Source organism: Eptatretus burgeri, chromosome 2 (assembly GCF_056783735.1).
Source record: "Eptatretus burgeri isolate ZD-2024b chromosome 2, Ebu_testis_v1, whole genome shotgun sequence".
Classification (NCBI taxonomy): Eukaryota; Metazoa; Chordata; class Myxini; order Myxiniformes; family Myxinidae; genus Eptatretus; species Eptatretus burgeri.
The window spans coordinates 152,076,185-152,094,300 of NC_140962.1; the positions used below are offsets into that span (position 1 = coordinate 152,076,185).

The 18,116-nt window shown below is 51.1% G+C and overlaps 1 protein-coding gene across 3 annotated transcripts in view; it reads left to right on the top strand.

The window, feature by feature from the left end:
• Nucleotides 1–4,111: 4,111 nt before the first annotated feature.
• The window catches only part of LOC147033571 (uncharacterized), a 42,830-nt gene continuing 28,825 nt past the window's right edge, over nt 4,112–18,116 (top strand). Inside the window, exon 1 of one of the 3 annotated variants that reach the window (XM_085856729.1) lies at nt 4,112–4,645. The gene's annotated coding sequence lies outside the window, so the exon portion shown is untranslated. The remainder of the gene's footprint in view (nt 4,646–18,116) is intronic. The other 2 variants (XM_085856722.1, XM_085856714.1) reach the window with 2 other exon arrangements.

An 18,116-nucleotide genomic window follows, 5' to 3' on the forward strand; every position in this document is an offset into this window, starting at 1 on the left:
CCATTGGAAGAATGAGGAAACAGAGGGCGAAAGGGCACTAATCAAATACCAGGTGTACAACTTCAGTGCAGATACACCATCATGATGCAAGAACATCTTGGAAGTCCAAACAGGCTTTGAGGTTCCACATTGGCAAAATTGTGCGATGACAAAAAACACGCTCTTTGTTATAATTATTAAAAAAAACACACAAAAGAAATTATACTTTTCCTGTAGGTTTGGATTAATTTGAAGCAACTTGTACTTCATAATATTTTCTTTCTGAGGAGCATTTCAGGGTTTCTGGGTCGGACAGCATTAGCCAATTACATACTGAATATCGATAGATGGATAGATAATATCAGTCCAAGGACATTTGGGAGTCAGTGCTCCTCCCTTGAGAAACTACTCGTTATTTCTAGATGGTTCCATAACCACAAGGCACCCAGAATATTGTCTCATGAACACAATTTTCAGCATTTGCAGAAGAGAGTGGAAATTTCAAATTGGATAATCATTATTGTTCTGTTCCAAATGCAAATTGGGCTCGTAGAAATATAGGAACACGAGAAATATCCATGGAATAGAAGAGTCAAGTTCGTACCATTTCCTGTAAATACTGTGACGGAAGACCACGAATGCCATTCAGGCCACTCATCTCGGCTGGCTCCCCATGCCCAATGTCGCGTTACCCGTGAGATGATCGACATGGGTGGAGTATTGTGCCAGCAGCTACATTACGCATGTTAATCGTACGAGCGATATCAATGTTATGCGCCACCTCCTTCGATCTATGAGCCAAACTAAAAGCTGAGCAATCAACCCCTGAGTTGCCTTACGCTGCCATCAAGTCAGGACACTAATTCTTACAAAACACGGCTCGACTTAAACTGCACGTCTTTGCAGGGGAGGCAATTCACAATGATTTCTGTACAGAGCACGCATACCTTTCCCTTTATTATAAGTGAACATTTGCAACTTCGGATGCCTTGCACTGTCATTTATCACTCCGACATTAACTTTGCCACCAAACATGCATGCAATATTGAAGGAAGAGATGGGGACATGTTGAGCTACTGCACAACTTACACTAGCCCGCTTGACCTAGCGCCGCCCAATGGTTCTGGCTCGAGATGTTCCTCCGGTCCGGACCACCCCCCCCCCAAGACCGTAACCACCACCGTCATGCACCACTCGTGTCCCTCTTTCCGTGCCACCAACTCAGGGTGCTTCTCCGCGTGCCCGGTGATGTAATGTTTGCGGTGCGGGTTTTGGCAGGTACTCTCGACGTGGACGAGGCGAAGGGGTCTGGTGATGAAGCCAGATAGCGGGAGTGCAGTGAACAGGATGCAAGGCGAAGGAGTGCAAGGGTGGAAGGTGAAAGGTGCGCAAAGTACTTAGGTGAAAAAGGTGTGAGAACAAGAGGGAAAGTGAAAACAAGAGAACAAAGGTGAAAGACGTAAGGGAAAGTGAAAGATGGAAGACAAAGCCAGACGGACAAGAGTATATACTGCTCAAGAAGACTCGGACGATTCTCTGTGCTCCCCCTTTTATCCCCAACTAACCCTCTCCCCTCATGCCCCCACTTCCCAATCACTCCTCATTGGTAGAATCTCGGCTCGGGGGATGTTTTCCTCCACTGCTAATTGCAACATTACCATCCCAATTCCTTGGGCAACTCGGGATTGGCTCTCTGTGGGTCAGGATGTGGAGCGTTTCTAGGATTTGTTATTTAGCAGGCTGTTACCCTTAATGATGATGTGTGTGCCATCTGGTGCAGACTATGTGGCATGAAACCAGTTCAGGCGTTTTTTTTAGGAGATTGGTCAGGAAGTTTGGGGAGGAGGTCAAGGCTGCTCCCCACCCACCCATCTCACCCCCCTCCCAACCCCTTCAACTCTCACCGTGCTCCTCCCAAACATGATTGATAGTAATATCATGATTTTAAACTTACCCTGTGCATTGGCAAGCCCCAGATATTACCTTGCTCCCGTCGGTGCTAAGAAGCACGAAGGTTTGGGTAGAGCGTGTCCATCTATGAACCTTCGACCTTTCACGGGCGCATATCATCTGGAGTTTGTGCAGTACTGACAACAAGTGTATCAACTTTTTAGACGAGTTGATCAGGAAGTTCTCCAATTGTTTTGTTGTGCGGAGGCACACCACTTTCTCACTGGTTCACTTGCAAGTACTTTTGGCATCTTAAAGTTTTTTTTCAGTCATTTCCTTCGACAATCCTTATCTGGGAGGCATGAAATATATCTAGGCCACCTCAAATGAACTTTGGTACTAGGGGTATGCGCACCTAGCAATCTGGGGTAGATTACGTCATTTCCAAAGTTCCGCATTGTTAGTTATCACGAGATCATTCAATGGACGAAGTAAGCAGAAACTCTCACGCATTGAACGGCATGTAAGACTGGAAAGATTGTGAGCGGTGCAAATTTGTCGTCACTAAGCGCCATCTTGGTAGGCCCACTTGTCGCAGATATGTTTTGACTGGCGTGATCAATTTGAGGGAGATCTTGAATATTGAATGTTAATTTTGAGTTGAAAGTCAAAGTCGATGTGAACACTTTCTCACGTAAACATAACACAACGTGGGCTGTGGTGAATCCTTCACTGGACCGAGCAACATGGCGGTGTGTGTGGAGGGGCGACACAATGGTGCATGCTATGTAACTAGGCATAATCCTTGCAGTCTTATTTGCAGTTCAATGCTCTCATGATCAGTGGTTCTTAACATTTTTACCACCATGCCCCCTCTAGTAGTTGGTCCTTGCCTCCACACCCCCACCCCCACAACCCTCACATCTTCAACCAAATGATTAAAAAATCCCTCCTGAATTAAAAGGAAAAACTGACAAAAATGCATGCTTTTAGTCTTTTTATTGAACAAAGAATTCTGTATAAGCAACACTCATACACACAGCATATTTCATGAGATACTTGACATTGCTTCTGAGCTACCAGATCTTGAATGCATGGTCGAATGCCAGAGAGAGCACAACGCAAGTCCACTTCAACATTCAGCTTGTTTCTGTACTTGGTCTTGACAGCGACGAGCGTGGAAAACTGCAGCTTCACAAAGATAAGTTGATCCGAAGAGCTTGATGTGAGATCAAAGGGTAAACAGGAGGGTACGTGACCCAAAACATCTCGAGATCCAGTTTTTTTGAAGTCTTCTTCAGCCGAGGAATTGAACTTTAACTCAAGAAACTCCTCTTGCACTTCATCTGAAATATCAGCTACTTCACATTGAAATGGATTCCTAATGAATTTCCAGGCTTCGCGCTTCTCATCTATATCCAGAAAGTATCTGATGAATTCTGCTTTCAATTCAGTCAGATGAGTAATTATTTGTTTCTTTAACTCAGAATCAAAGTAACTGTGAATGAGAGCAGAATCCAAGTTAGTAAAACCTGCTGTATTTCCATCATGAATTCGACATTTCCAGAGGTCGAGTTTGGCCATGAAGAGTCGAATGACGTCGTGGTGCATGATTATGTTGATGTTTTTCCCTTGCAGTTTGAGGTTGATGGCATTCAGCGCTTCAAAGATGTCCACCAGGTAAGCTAGAGATGGCAAAAATCTTTCAGACTGGAACTTGTCATAGAGATCTGCTTTCTGCTGCAAATATAGAAATGTTGCCACTTCTTGTCGGAGTTCATAAAGCTGTCGAAGCATATTTCCCTTCGAAAGCTATCGTTCGTTTGTGTGGAAAAGCAAGGCTTGATGTTCAGAATCCATTTCTGAACGGTTCATTGTTCAAGACGAGCGGTTCCCAAGTTACGGCCATTTATCTGTCGACCAATGACAAGACATGGTGCTATGACGTGACAAATGACGTCACAATTAATATTTATTTATTTTTTATTGTTCCTTTTGCACGATTGAAACTTGCCAGGAATATTGCTGGGGACCTGCGGATGTGCCTTTTCGAGGTGAGAGAGAGAGACAGAGACAGAGACAGAGAGACCGAGAACATACTGGCACTCACCGACGGGCACGCCCCTACGAGCCCGTACTAGTATCTTTAATTGCTTTATGTTTATTGTCAGAAGTATTTCCTGATTAAAAAAACCGACAACAAAAGAGTTGTTGGTGCATTTTTACAACGGTATCGTGAATGTGCCGTGTGTTTTAGGATGTTGGAGAGGTCTCAAGGCAATGTGTCACTTTGTCTTTGAATTTCCATACCATTGTGACGTCATGACTGCAAACTCAGAAGGGACTCGAATAATGCACGAATTTCAACGTCAGAAGCTACTTATCGGTTTTCGCCCGTGTTGGGGGCTGAAACAGCGATGTGTTGCCCTGACGAGCCCCAGCACTGGACAGTACTCTGTAAAGAGTACTGCACATCAACAACGTTCCCTGCTTTGGTGCAACCACCAGGCACGGCAGGGAAACTAAGCGGTGTTGTCGACGGCTGTTGTTTGTTTTTTTTTATGTCCTCGTGGGGATGACGTTTTATCGGACTCCGACCTGGAGGGAATGAAAGTCTCTTACGTATCGATTAATAATAAATTCCAAGCAATATGTTATATGTTCATTATCATTTGTGTTATCAACAAATGAATCGCCTCACGATGCACCTCCGCGCATGCGCAGAAGCCCCTCGTTGCCATGACGTCGGCGCATGCTGCTGCGTGATGCAGGTTCGGTAAGGATTGCTTTATGCAGGTCGTTACGTGTCGAATGCATATTGTGCCAGTTCCTCTCGGAGATCTTTCTTCAACGCCGTTGATTTATCATCGATTTCGTTCATTACACTCGGCTCACCGAGCTCGTGCGCACATGGAATGTGTTTCGTTTTGGAATGTCCCTCGTCAGACGAAGATGAGTGGTTTGTGTGTGTTTTGCTTATTCCACTTATTCTACTGTCTCGATGTCTGTCACGGCTGTTGTGTGTTTTGTATCTTTCGAGGTTGCGGTTTTTTTATGCGGGTATTTGTATTCGTTTTCATTGGAAGACGCAGGGTGAGGCCTATTTTGTTTGTCGCTCCAAGTCGAGTGGTTAATTCCGTTGGGGCCTTGGCGATATGGTTATGGGAGGGGAGGGGGGGAAGGCTAACGGAGAGAAAAGGAGAAGGGAAAGGGAGTACATAATGTGTGATGGATGCTCATTGCGGGCCACATCAGGGATGGAGGAAGCAGAGGGAACTCACTGTTGGAGGAAGTGTGAGGAACAGCCCACTTGAGGATAGTTGTGACGAGGCTAAAGGAATGGATCGATAATTTGTTTGGAAAAGTTGGTTCCAGTTGTGAAGTGATGTTGCTGACGAGCGTGGGCAGTGGTGAAGGCACAGCGGGCGCAGTGAAGGTGGGGCGAGCACGGGCAGCAGTGAGGGTGGGGCGAGCACGGGCAGCAATGAGGGTGAAGCGAGCACTGGCAGCAGTGAGGGTGGGGCGAGCACGGGCAGCAGTGAGGGTGGGGCGAGCACGGGCAGCAGTGAGGTTATGGTGGGCGTGGGTAGCGGTCAGGGTGAGGCGGGCACGGGCAGCAGTGAGGTTACGGTGGGTGTGGGTAGCGGTGAGGGTGGGGCGGGCACGGGCAGCAGTGAGGTTACGATGGGCGTGGGTAGCGGTCAGGATGAGGCGGGCACGGGCAGCAGTGAGGTTACGGTGGGCGTGGGTAGCGGTGAGGGTGAGGCGGGCACGACTAGCAGTGAGATTACGGTGGGCGTGGGTAGCGGTGAGGGTGGGGCGGGCACGGGCAGCAGTGAGGTTATGGTGGGCATGGGTTGCGGTGAGGGTGAGGCGGGCACGGGTAGCAGTGAGGTTATGGTGGGCGTGGGTAGCGGTGAGGGTACAGTAATGGAGATCGGTCAGAATGAGGTCTGGGAGACTGTCTTTGTCTTTGTGGGCGATTAAATACCCACAGTTACCCAGCATTGTGTGGGAAGAGAAACGTCGGTAACACTGTCGCCAAAGGAAATTTGGAAATTGCAACACCCTCTGCCACCACCATTAGGTGGTGTGACATGGTACACATTTACATGGAGAATTTACGCTCCTCCCCCCCCCCCCCAAAACCTCTGTGTGAGGCTATGGCCACATAGCCAATGTTACCCTCCCCCACCCCAAAACCTCTGTGTGAGGCTATGGCCACGTAGACAACGTTACCCCCCCCCCCCATACAAAGCTGCATCTGTATCCTGAGTTTGGAGTTTGTAACTTAAAAGATGTGGCCATACAGAGAGAGAGATAGAGATATTTCTTTTGCTTTTTTTAAATCTTTTATAGGTTTTGATAGAGATGTAGAGGTCTGTGCAGTTTCAAAGGAGTAGGAGTTAGGGACACGTTAAATGACGTCGTATCGGGTCCCGGCAGGAAGACTCTGGTTGTGTTGCATCTCGGAGCAAAACAAATGTATGGAAAGTTTACTCGGAGGTTTTGAAAAATTGGTATAAGCGATAGGGTAAACGGCCGAAAGCAAAGTGTTGCGAGTTAATGTTTTCTGGGATTCTCCCAAGATTAATAAATGAAATAGAAATTATGAGCAGAGCGATAGATGTCAACCAATCGCTGGAAGCATTGTTGAGGGAGGAGGAAGGTTTTGCATTGAAGAAGCAGTGGGAATTATTTTGGGGAAAAGGAAGTGTTTCCAGGATGATGCCATGTACTATCTATATATTACTAAAACTCATCTTGTATATATGTATGTATGTTCCCAAAATACAGCCAAAACGGTACACGATAGTGCAAAAATTTTCGACCCACCTTACCATTCTCCTGCGGTGTGCAGTATCAAGTTTTGTTCAAATTGGGTAACGAAAAAATTATGAAAAAATCAATTCCCGATTCAGTCAAGTACTCTTTGGGAGAATTTGATCAACTAGTACGTGCATGCCCGTACATGCCTGGCCGTACGTGCCAAAAAAAAAAATTCAAACCGCGAACCAGAAACAACAACCGCACAGGCCGTTCCTTCGCTCTCGCTTGGCCGTACGTGCAAACCCCCCCAAAAAAACCTTTCAAGCAACTACACAGGCCGTTCCTTCGCTCTCGTCAACGACGATTGAATTGAACCATTTGTGTTTATCTATAAATGCGGAAAAGAAATCGAGAAATTATTAGAATATAGTAAGTCATCATTATCCGGAAGTGGTACGTGCCCGTACGGAATGTTCACATGCATTCCACAAATTATCGCTTGCATTGACGTAACAATTGCTGTGATACTTACACCCACAGAGTGAATTAAAATCCTAATTTAAATCAAGTTTACCTCCCTGTCTTTGCTTGCCATGACATTCGCTGCCATTGACCATTGCCACTCCTACGCTACGGTAAGTGTAACAAAGGCACCGATCCCCATCGTAACAGGCACGGCCCGTGACGTCATCGTCGGCCGGCTGCGCACCGGCCTACGCAGCCACGCCTTCGCAGCAACGTGTCTTGTCATTGGTTTAGTAAATAAATGGCCGCAGCAACGTGTCTTGTCATTGGTTTGGTAAATAAATGGCCGCAGCAACGTGTCTTGTCATTGGTTTGGTAAATAAATGGCCATGACTTGGGAAGCACTTGTCCGATTAATATCAAACCTTGAAAAGACACATACTCAGGTCCCCAGCAATATAGCTGGCAAGTTTCAATTAGACCGGACCAGTGGTTTTCGAGAAACAGTGGTCACACACACACACACACACACACACACACACACACACACACACACACACACACACACACACACACACACACACACACACACACACACACACACACACACACACACACACACACACACACACACACACACACACACACACACACACACACACACACACACACACACACACACACACTGCTGGAATTATACATAGATGAGGTCCTGCTCAACGCGTGCCTGTACACAACATGAAGTTCCTCTCGGAAGAAATCGGTATTGTTGCGGATTCGCGCCCGCCGGTGTGCTGACGGCCACGTAACTCGAATCGCGGCACGTCGCCCACCGGACGGACAATCCAGTCGTGACCCTCTCGGACTAACGCCGGGAACCAGTCACGGGTGGACCTTTCGGTCTCACCGCGATCGAGCCAATCAGCCCCCGCGTGGGATAGGGTTGCTCGCCAAATTCGACCTACCTAAGTACCCACGCGGAGGGTAGACCGAGCGATCGCACCTCGCCGCAGGTCGACTTCGGACACGGGCCACTTAAGCGACCCGTTCCGTACTATCAGAATAACCGAGCGGTGTTATCGTCGACCTCGACGGTTCGATTAATTATCGGGCGTATTCAGCCCACTACCAACCCTTTACGTGAAGCAAGATGGGGATTCAATAGAGGAAAAGACGAAGCGAAGCGGGAGAACAGTTCAACACAAAGCACATTTATTCGCGACACACGGGAAGCACACATATACAATTCCACCAAATGCACACAGAAAAGACACAATGTAATTTACACAAAAAGCAAATGTAAAAGCGAAAACACAATGCAGAGCTAATACCGACTACCGAGCACACGGCAACACTTGTACAATTCTACTTCACAGACGGCGCCGACAACACATACCCAAAACCAAGGAAAAGAAATACCCTCAAGGATGAGGCGGGCCTGAGGCCGAGACCGGGTCGCGCCTACCCGTCTGGTGATGAGACGCGGAGCGGCGATGGTGCCTCAACTCCGCGGGCCTCGCGGACGGTGTCTGGTAGGGGGTGGGAAAGGGGCCCCCTTGGTCGCACTATCTCAGCGCGGGGGGAAACAGGAGGGGGTTGCTGATGCTCGGGGTATAGAGGATCTTTATTATCCCGCGACGAGCGTCTCCACCTCGGCCAGGTCGCGCTGTCGGCCTCCCTCGGGTGCAGCTCCCTGCACGACGCGAGCACCCCCTCGTCTGGTGTCGCCGCCTTTCCACAGCTCCGTCCCCTCCGTTCCGACTCCAACGCACACGACGAGCAGCTCCACCGCCCGCGAAGTCTTGACTCTCTGTTTCCGACTCTCCTACTCTCCTACTCTCCTACTCTCCGCCTCTGGACTCTCCGACTCTCCTACTCTCCGCCTCTCGACTCCCCTCCTCACTTCTTCTCCTCCTCTGGACTCTCCTGACTCTCTTCTGACTGACGAACACGGTCCTTTTATCCCCCCGTAGCTTCGCCTTTGAGCCCCTCCCTTTGACCTTTCACCTCGCTCCCCATTGGCCCGAGAAAAAGTGGGCGTGAAGGCTTTTTGATCCAGAAATTTGCATATATCGATCGCCCTGGGGGCGGGGCCAAATCGCCCCTCGCTCACCGATTGGACGGCAAAAAGTGGGCGTGTGTCGTTTTTGATCCGTTTTTGAAGCACAAAATCCGTGATTTTGTACACGCTGTTCGACGCGCGCCTGCACGGAGTCCAACACCGGTACCCACAGCGGGGCAAGAACGGTGGCGATGCTACGGTGGCGAGGTGTGACGGGAAGGTCGTGGCGGTTGTGGTGAAGCGGCGTTGTGGTTGGTGGTTGATGTTGTGGTTGTGGTGGTAATCATGGCGGTTGGTCCAAAATAAAGATAGTAAAAAAGAAAAACGGCTATCCTGAAGAGTCGCAGCACGCATAAATGACATGTATTCCCACTAGACAACGGGTTTGGGCCTAACTACACATATACTTGCCGAGATACCTCACCTAAGGGACCTGAATGGTGGTTTTGCGAATTTGTGGTAACCACAACACTACCCCCTCCCCTTTTTACAGACTCGTCTCGAGTCGTCAAATTTTCGTGTGCCATCATGTGTAGTTTTCCCCTAGTACATTTTACCTACGGATCCCTGAGTGCGACATTCATGGTATTCGTGTCCCCAAAATAAATAACCTGAGGGCTGCGTAACTATCTAAACAAACTCACTCACACGGACGACTTAAATAAAATTGCCGGCGCTAAGACAAACATGCCGGGGGCGCACTCATATTTACAGTACATCTTAACCTTAACTTACAAATTTTTCACTAAACCATGGCCCAGGATCATTGAACTCTGCAAAAGAAAAGCAGTTAGCAGGGAGCCAGGCTGCCCGCATGCAGTCTCTGGCTCAAACAATGCAGGTGACAGGGAACGTGGCTGGCTGCTCACACGCAGTCCAAGGCCTTCCCTTTTGAACTGAACGCAGTGAACCACAACGGTGCATGGGCTGCACAACGCAGTCTCCGTGCCAGCTCAAGTGGCACACGCAATGAGCACAACGAATGGATGGATGGATGGTTTGAATCGAACTCAGTGAACCACAACGGTGCATGGGCTGCACAAACGCAGTCTCCGTGCCAGCTCAAGTGGCACACGCAATGAGCACAACGAATGGATGCATGAACGGTTTGAACTGAATGCAGTGAACCACAACGGTGCATGGGCTGCACAAAAGCAGTCTCCGTGCCAGCTCAAGTGGCACACGCAATGAGCACAACGAATGGATGGATGGACACAAACACGGTGCACGGGCCGCCACTGCAGGCCTGTGTTGTCGCTGCCAACAGGGCAGTTCTCGCAGCTTGCAAACTGTTGCCTTGATCCTGGCGCACATGGAAATGAACAGGGGGGGGGCAAAGCAAAATTGAATGGGGCTGGTGAACCTGGGCAGTGGGCATGGCATGGCAAAGGCAGCAGGCAAACACAGCCCGCAGAAGAAGGCCGCTGCAGGCAAACACAGCCGGCAGACGAACTGGCCGGCACAGGCCTCGAAGAAAAACACGGCCAGCCGATGAAGTTGGCCAGCCTTTGCCGTTCAATGGAGGTTGGTGGAGGGGGTGCGGTGGTGCTGGCCACTTGGAAGGCGGGCTCGGACCTACCTACCTGTCTCCCTCCCAACCTATCGCCTTTGCCTGTTACTGTACATACCCACTCCCTTAATTTGTCAAACCCCAATTTAGCCCCAACTTATTTTTTTGTTGTTTTTATTTTTACTTCCCCACTATAAATCGTCCCCTAACCCCCTTTACTGTCCTTGTAGGCTAACCTATCCTGTCACCTAGCCTACTCCCAACCCCTACGTTCCCTTCCCGGAGGGGAATAAGGGAGAGCTAACGTCCTGTGTCGAGGCCCAACTCAAGCCTCAGAATGGCCTCCCCAGAGTTCGGCGATCTATAACACAAAGTGGGTCCAGCGGCCCACAACGAGAGCAAGGGGATGGATGGTGCGGAGGGGTACATCTCCTAATCTACCCTAACCATTTAACTGTTAAACTACCCCGGGGCTTTCAACAAGCGCCTCTCGCTTAAACTATTGGTTCTAACAACCCAGTTTCCCGTCGCCTGTGTTGGTGTCCTCACAATTTCGGGCCTCGCCCCCCAATTTTCTCTCCGTGCCCTCACACGGTCTCCTGGCTGGGACACGTGGCTCCCTTTGGCAGGCACGACCCTCTGCCGATTCTCCCGCTATGGCACCCCCGGGCACTACACTGCCTCCGAGCCTACCAGCTCCCTAACACCGGGGAGTGCCCCCCATGGCACCTCCCCTGAAACGCACACGTGGCAGGCCGGCCTCCCGGGCCCCTTTCCGAGGGTCACCCGTGCCCACAACACTGCCCACGCGGCTAATGGCGCCCCGGGCCCCCGCACCAAGCAGGCGCACCCGTGCCCACTACTCTATCCCCGGCCCCCATCGGCGCATCGCCTACCGCGACCGACTACCCTGGGGGGCGGGGGACCCACTCAGCGAGACTCGCCTTTCGCAGCCACGCTCCCAAGCCCGTCAACAGGGCTCCTGCACCCCTCCAAATGGGTTTCGAGCCTACATTCCCACCAACAACAAAACGACCTCCATTTTTCAATTTGACTAACCCAGCTAACTCACTCTACACTGACCCCGGGGTCCCTTGGGCGGGAGTCACTCCTCCCCCCAATCACTCATCGCACCATGCATTCCCCATTCGCTCCATACACACAGACCCGCTGGCCTCACTCACTCGCCAAGTACTCACCTCACAACTCGCCAACTCTTCAACACACACACCGCTGAACTCTGCCATCCTCCTATCTGCACCCCCTAACTAACTCGTGCTCCCACGTCGTCCCTTATACTACAGCACGTTCCTTTTAACACTACGTAGCTAAACTACGTCCCCTCTACACATTCACAAGTCTGTCACTGTCTCCTAACTCAAAAATTCATTTTATTTCCCAACCTAAATCTGGCTACAATCCCTCTAACTAATCCATTCCACGGACTCCATGAGGACTTACCCCTGCCCCATGAAGTCGGTCTAGCTAAGCTAACCCTTCCCCCTAACTAGTTTCCATCCTGTGCCCAGGATTCAAGGGGGTCTTCCACCCCTTGCCCAGGGATCCTGTGCACCCGAAAGTGAGGCTTGCTTTTTTTTTTTTTTTTTTTTTTTTTTCTTCTCCATGCGCAGCACCTGCGCGGCAACTCAGAGCTCGCGCACTTTGCACCTGCCCGTGACATCATGCAGCTGCACGTGTTCCTCGTCCCTCCTTGGACGGTACCATCCGGCAGAGATACCCCTCCTGCCGGATTCCAACCCCACGTGCAGCCATGGCGTCACCGTGCGCATAAAAAAAAAACACAAGCCCCACGTCTCGAGGGGTTCCCCACGCGAACACGTGTGCTTTGCCCGTTGGAGCTTAACACACACGATCGCGTGGAGAACCCGTCCGGTCCAAATCCGTAGTCCTGCCTAAACTTTGTCCGTCCGCGGGATCGGCAAATCCACCGCTGGCGTTTCCGGACCGGGACTTCACTCTCGCAAGCGAGCACGTGGCGGTCTCGTGCGTTGCACAGCACGAACCTTGTGCTCGCGGCTGGGTGAATCCGGCACGGTCCCCGAAACAACTACAGCCGCTACCCGGCTTTCTTTCTCCTGTCGCCGTCGTCGTCGCCATTCGACCCACGCACACCTGCATGTTCCGACGCACACAGTCCACTCCATCACATTCACACCGGGAGACGCGGCTGCGTGCTCCCGCATGCCAACCGACATCTCCCTCACATACCGCTCTCTCACACACACGGTCTCCCTTGCATAACCAATACCACTCACACGTGGTGCTCCATTCACTCGCGCGGGGGCACTCACCCGCGGTGCCTCACTCACACACGCGGGGGCACTCACCCGCGGTGCTTCACTCACACTCCGTGCCTCACTCACACACGCGGGGGCACTCACCCGCGGTGCCTCACTCACACTCCGTGCCTCATCCACACACGCGGGGGAACTCACCCGCGGTGCCTCATCCACACACCGTCCCTCACTCACACACGCGGGGGCGCTCAACCGCGGTGCCTCATCCACACTGGCCGTTTCACTCACACACACGGCCTCTTCCACACACGGTGCCTCATCCACACACGGCGTGCTGGGAAGCACGTACTCTGGCACAATCGCCACTTCACCACTCACACACGGGGTCGCTTCCACACACGGGGACGCACTCACACCTTGCACCACACACACAGGGACAACCACACTGGGGATTCGTGTCCCCACAAGGGTCTCCGGGGCCTCTATACCCCCCAAGCTTTCCGTGCACCCGTTCGCAGCACTCCTCCCCCCAACCTCGCAAAACACGACCGAACTCACCTGGTCGTGACTCGCCTCAAGGGGGCATACTCCCTTCCCTTGTTCCTGGAGGAGGCCATCCAGGTGCTCGCACTGGGTCTCTACACGCTCCGCGAGCTCACCCCCTTTATCCTCCACTACCTCCGTGTGTGTGTGTGCGTCACTTACCCCGTCCTCACCGTGCAGTCTCTCCTCTATCGTTCCCTTCCCGGCTACCGTCACTGCCAACTCTTCACCCTTTACCTCTCTTGTCTCAACTATTATTATTTCCTTTGTCGTCACCTCGTGTCTCGTCTCACACGTTTTGGTCTCCCCATTTAATTTTTCCCTTTTGGTCACCGTCGATTCCTCTGTCACGACCCTCGCCGAACACGCCACCCGAATTATTTTTTTACCCGCCTCCACCGCGGGCCTGTCAGCCGTTGCACCCCCTTCCAGCTCGTTTGCTCCCACACGTGGAGTCGCCATTCCCAGCTCCCTGGTCACGGCCTTCATGCCCGCCTGCAGGCATCGGCCCATGTTCTGCGTTTCACCCCGCAGCTTTTTCATTTCTTCCCTCATTTGCTGTGTATTCGCATCCATCGTCGTTTTCACTTCATTTGTATTTGTATCCATCTTTTCGTTCATTTGTTTGTTCATGCCTTTCATTTCGTTTTTCATATTCGCTTCCATCTTTTCGATCATTTCCGCATTCATCTTTGCCAGCATGGTGAATAGCTGGGCCATGTCGGGTGCGCTTGGGTGAGCCGTTTCGGCAGGGATCGGGGAAGGGTTTTGGTGGAGAGGGGGGGGGGGAGGTGTCATACACCGCGGCCGCTGCCGCACCCATTTCGGGCTGTGGGTTCAGTTGGGCGAGTCTGTGTTCCTGCACAATCAACATTTCCTGCTCGGGGATTTCATCCTGGACCATGGACTCTACATTACTACACATATACATTTCTAATACCCCCGGCTCCCGCTCGCCTTGAGACGCCATCTTGCTTCTCGTGAAGGGTTAATTTAACTCGCTCGTAACTTGGAGGGAATTGGGGGTCGCTTCTCTCACCCCTGGACCGATTCCCGTGAATTTCGCTGGAGACAGGAGAGCCCGTTGTCCCGTTCTCCAATACCAGTGCCGCAAGGAGGGCGATGAATTTGTATCGCACGACCTGACACCAGTGTTGCGGATTCGCGCCCGCCGGCGTGCTGACGGCCACGTAACTCGAATCGCGGCACGTCGCCCACCGGACGGACAATCCAGTCGTGACCCTCTCGGACTAACGCCGGGAACCAGTCACGGGTGGACCTTTCGGTCTCACCGCGATCGAGCCAATCAGCCCCCGCGTGGGATAGGGTTGCTCGCCAAATTCGACCTACCTAAGTACCCACGCGGAGGGTAGACCGGGCGATCGCACCTCGCCGCAGGTCGACTTCGGACACGGGCCACTTAGCGACCCGTTCCGTACTATCAGAATAACCAGACGGTGTTATCGTCGACCTCGACGGTTTGATTAATTATCGGGCGTATTCAGCCCACTACCAACCCTTTACGTGAAGCAAGATGGGGATTCAATAGAGGAAAAGACGAAGCGAAGCGGGAGAACAGTTCAACACAAAGCACATTTATTCGCGGCACACGGGGAGCACACATTCAATTCCACCAAAAGCACACAGAAAAGACACAATGTAATTTACACAAAAGCAAATGTAAGCGAAAACACAATGCAGAGCTAATACCGACTACCGAGCACACGGCAACACTTATACAATTCTACTTCACAGACGGCGCCGACAACACATACCCAAAACCAAGGAAAAGAAATACCCTCAAGGATGAGGCGGGCCTGAGGCCGAGACCGGGTCGCGCCTACCCGTCTGGTGATGAGACGCGGAGCGGCGATGGTGCCTCAACTCCGCGGGCCTCGCGGACGGTGTCTGGTAGGGGGTGGGAAAGGGGCCCCCTTGGTCGCACTATCTCAGCGCGGGGGGAAACAGGAGGGGGTTGCTGATGCTCGGGGAATAGAGGATCTTTATTATCCCGCGACGAGCGTCTCCACCTCGGCCAGGTCGCGCTGTCGGCCTCCCTCGGGTGCAGCTCCCTGCACGACGCGAGCACCCCCTCGTCTGGTGTCGCCGCCTTTCCACAGCTCCGTCCCCTCCGTTCCGACTCCAACGCACACGACGAGCAGCTCCACCGCCCGCGAAGTCTTGACTCTCTGTTTCCGACTCTCCTACTCTCCTACTCTCCGCCTCTGGACTCTCCGACTCTCCTACTCTCCGCCTCTCGACTCCCCTCCTCACTTCTTCTCCTCCTCTGGACTCTCCTGACTCTCTTCTGACTGACGAACACGGTCCTTTTATCCCCCCGTAGCTTCGCCTTTGAGCCCCTCCCTTTGACCTTTCACCTCGCTCCCCATTGGCCCGAGAAAAAGTGGGCGTGAAGGCTTTTTGATCCAGAAATTTGCATATATCGATCGCCCTGGGGGCGGGGCCAAATCGCCCCTCGCTCACCGATTGGACGGCAAAAAGTGGGCGTGTGTCGTTTTTGATCCGTTTTTGAAGCACAAAATCCGTGATTTTGTACACGCTGTTCGATGCGCGCCCTGCACGAGTCCAACACCGGTACCCACAGCGGGGCAAGAACGGTGGCGATGCTACGGTGGCGAGGTGTGACGGGAAGGTCGTGGCGGTTGTGGTGAAGCGGCGTTGTGGTTGGTGGTTGATGTTGTGGTTGTGGTGGTAATCATGGCGGTTGGTCCAAAATAAAGATAGTAAAAGAAAAACGGCTATCCTGAAGAGTCGCAGCACGCATAAATGACATGTATTCCCACTAGACAACGGGTTTGGGCCGAACTACACATATACTTGCCGAGATACCTCACCTAAGGGACCTGAATGGTGGTTTGCGAATTTGGTAACCACAACAGTATCATCGTATCGAGCAAGGTTGTGATTCTCATGGTGAGCCTGCTCTAGTCTCGCACGGTGTACATCTTGATGGTGCAGGGCATCCCTTACTTGCCGGTCTTCTTACCGGTGAGGGATTTCTTCTGCACGACGCCTTGCCTCGCGTTGTTGTCTGCCAAGCGAGCAGCTCGTTCTTCATCCGTTTCTTCTGCATGACGCCTTGCCCTCGCATTCAGTGTTGTCTGCCAAGCGAGTAGCTCGTTCTTCATCCGTTTCAGCTGCACGACGCCTTGTCATGCACGTTGCGTCGCGTGTCAAGCGAGCAGCTCGTTCTTCATCCGTTTCAGCAGCACGACGCCTTGCCTCACGTCCAGTGTTGTCTGCCAAGCGAGCAGCTCGTTCTTCATCCGTTTCAGCAGCACGACGCCTTGTCACGTGCAGAGCATCGCGTGTCAAGCGAGCAGCTCGTGCTTCGTCAGATTCCATTGCACGTGCACGATGCGCAGCTTCGTTCCTTCGCTCTCGTAAACGACGACTGGATTGGGGCATTGTGTTTATGTCTCTATAATTTATTGAGAAAGTATAGAAATCGAGAAAGAAAGAATACAGTAAGTCGAGAAATCGAGAAAGAATGCAGTAAGTCGTCACTATCTGGAAGTCCGGAAGTTAAGTGCTCACTGTCCGGAAGTTCGCATATCGCAGTTACGATTATTCGCAATTTAGTTTTAATTGCAAATTATTCAATGAGCGCCAACGTATTTTGCCTTTTCGCAATGTCATCGCAAGGAAAAACACAAAGAGAAGAGAAGCAGTGGCCGTATGTGCAAAAAAAATTTTTTCTTCAAACTGCGTGCCAGAAAAAAACGCAGGCCACGCCTCCGCAGCACCGTGTCCATTATTGGTTTGGTAAATAAATGGCCATAACTTGGGAAGCACTTGTCCGATTAATATCAAACCTTGAAAAGGGACACACTCAGGTCCCCAGCAATATACCTGGCAAGTTTCAATTAGATCGGACCAGTTGTTGTCGAGAAACAGCGGTCACACACACACACACACACACACACACACACACACACACACACACACACACACACACACACACACACACACACACACACACACACACACATTGCTGGAATTATAGATAGATGTAAACAACCTCAGCGGTATAGTTTGCTGGAGCTATCTTTTTCTTTTTCTTTTTTAAATGATTTTTTTTATCAACCGCTGTCACAATGGGAACCCAATGGATTCACGGGTAATCTAGTCTACTATAAATGGATGAGTTGTGTGTGAGGTATGCTTTTTATGTCTATTAATTACATAGTGTATTAATTGTTGTCACACAATTGGAACGTACCTTTTGACCCTTTAGACTGCTGAAACCCCTTTGACCTTTTGAGACCTCAAGGACCCAAAAGACCCACAAGACACCTCAGGCCCTGCAGACCAGTGATCTTCACTCTTGTTTTAGTGGAGGGCCACTTTTGCCAAAAACACATCAGCGTGATAACCGCTGCATCGCCTGCAGGACTCGTAATGGCTGCTATTCGGTCCCGCCTCCACATACTCTTCTTCATTGTGGTTAACTGAGCTGCAAGCAGAATTGTTTATATACTGCAACCATATCCTGATGTAGTTGTATTGCTTTTATGCTTCGCGTTGTGAAACTCATTTGAAACCATTGGGTCAATTTGATAGCATTTATGGCTGATTATGATGGGGTGTGTTCACATTTGTGTATTATCGGCCACAC